The following is a 2,411-nucleotide window of genomic DNA, read 5'->3' as shown; positions in this document are numbered from 1 at the left end:
ATACTTTTTGGTACATTAATTCTGCTCACAACCTTGTACAGACTTTTCCTGCGTGCATCTAATTCTGCATCTTCTACGATATTCAAATATATAATAAATGATTTCTGGCGACTCTGTTAATAAGTTCGAGCAGCATTCAGATATCTGACATGTTTCTGTTCCTTGTTGATGAGACTCTTTTTGTATTTTCACCATTTTCTGTGAATGAAAACAAATTGTTAACACTTAATGTTGTATAATTTACATGAGTGACGGAACAGCTGGCTACTGTTAATTTTACATTGTTTACAATGAATTGTTTTCTACCATTGAGGCCCGTAGATTCGTTTATAAACTAATACAAATATAATGAAATAGAAACGTAGATATTAAGAAGACAGTATATAATGAATATAAATCAAAAGATGTTTGTCCTCTTACTCTCGTAAATCGTGTCCACCGAAACCGGGTCAGTTTCCAATCAGCCAGATTAGATAGGCATTGTCACATGCGCTTTACAGAGCACCAACGTCACGGTTTAGCTGGTAGAAGCGACACACGCGTAAAGAGTCTGACTTTATATCCCGGAGCGGTTGTGGGCTGTTAGCCGCCTGCTAGATATTCGGCCACCCTCGCCCGATTATGTGTAATCATGAGCAGACTAGATCAACGGCGGACAACCCCCGGCCCGCGGGCCAGCTACGGCTGGCGAAAAGTTTCTATCCGGCCCGCGAGATCTTTAATAGATTATTGAATTGGAAAAATAACTAATTAATAGTTATTTTTCCAATTCTTTGTAATTTTCGAAAACGATAAGAGAAATAAATGTAGTAATTAACTTTTTATTTATTTATTTCATATTTGCAGACTAAAAAAATTACGAGTCACAAGAAAGCGTCAATTAACTACTACGGCCCGCGGAAAAAAAACGTAAAATTTATTCTGGCCCACGTTATAAAAAAGGTTGCCCACTGTAGACTAGATTTATAACTTAACCCAACCGATAGGAATTTACTGGCATGTTTTTATGATAGTTCTGTATAGTTGACAGGAGTTTAAAAAAAATCCATTAAAATATTTGATATATTTATTCCGCGTTTATTCTGCTCTCCCATCTTATATTACTTACGGATTTCAATGTTAAACTGGTGATATTACGATTTAGTATGTCCCATCTGTAAGGGGATGCAGAAAAAACGTGTACAATTCTGGTACAGTGATAAAAAAATGAACTGTTACTTTGGCTGCATCATTTACAACCAAATTTAATGAATGAGACGTACAATGGTACAAAAAAAGCTCTAGAATTTATTTTCCTTAAATTTACGATTTATGTATCGGTTGTCATAAAAATTTCTTTCCACTTCTTTCCCAAGACTACAGATATTCGAGTACAAAGTAACCGGTTTCGACTTATTTTATTTAAGAAGTAGTTAAATAATTAAGCGATTAGGGAATTAGAAACATAAATAAAACCCCGATGAAAGAGCCGAAATTTTACTTAAACAGAAGCTTAACCGAACCAATCTCTTGCCGAGTACAGTGGGGTCTGATCTCTTCGTAATATTAGATGTAATAAAGACAGAAATTTCTCCAGTTCAATGAGAGTGACCGAAAAGTTGTAAATTTTGGAAATTTCCGTGAACACTCGATCCTAAAACGAATTAGTTAGAAAACGAACGACGGACAATCTGTTAAGTTTAACATATTTAGATTTTTACAGCTGTGGTGAGAAACGTTTAAAATCTACAACAACCCCGTCGCGTCCTTTGATATATACTAGTGACGCGACAAAAGAGGCATTTGACATTGACCGGTATCGGCACCCTCGAAATTTGGCACGGACACACCTACCTAAACCGTCTCTGATTCTATTCATTAGCCACTCGTAGAGAGCTACAGTATAGAGAGGTTTTATGTCGACATCACGAGTGACGTCATGAGCATGCGCAATTGTCCAGCGCCATCTTTGTGACTCTTTGTGACTTGTTTACGTTTTGTGTGTGTTCACGTGCGCTTTAACTGGAGTTCTTGTGTTTGTTTTTTTTTCGTCGCGAATATCACTATGGTGATTTGTTGTGTAATTGGGTGTAATGCTAGTTCACTCAAGAACAAAGGAACATCATTTTTTAAAATTCCCGGCATTATTTGTCATCAAGGATCTCAAACTGAGGAGCTTTCACGAACGAAGGCAAACTGCATGGCTCTCGAGAATTAACCGGAAAAATTTCGTTACGAATAAAGTGAATATCAATACAAGAGTTCGTCAGAAACATTTCATTTCAATATTTACGTTAATAAACACTAAGTTATATTTTAAAACCTAAAAGAGTTTACTGATTTGCTTATATTAATTTAGTTAGGTATAGCGCATTTATAAACAAATAACTAATATAATTTCAGGCTTTAGCTAGTGCAAACTTACAAACATT

The sequence above is a fragment of the Centruroides vittatus genome, unplaced genomic scaffold (assembly GCF_030686945.1).
Source record: "Centruroides vittatus isolate TY-2023 unplaced genomic scaffold, ASM3068694v2 contig_1418, whole genome shotgun sequence".
Taxonomy (NCBI): Eukaryota; Metazoa; Arthropoda; class Arachnida; order Scorpiones; family Buthidae; genus Centruroides; species Centruroides vittatus.
Note: the sequence above shows the minus strand (reverse complement) of the source record.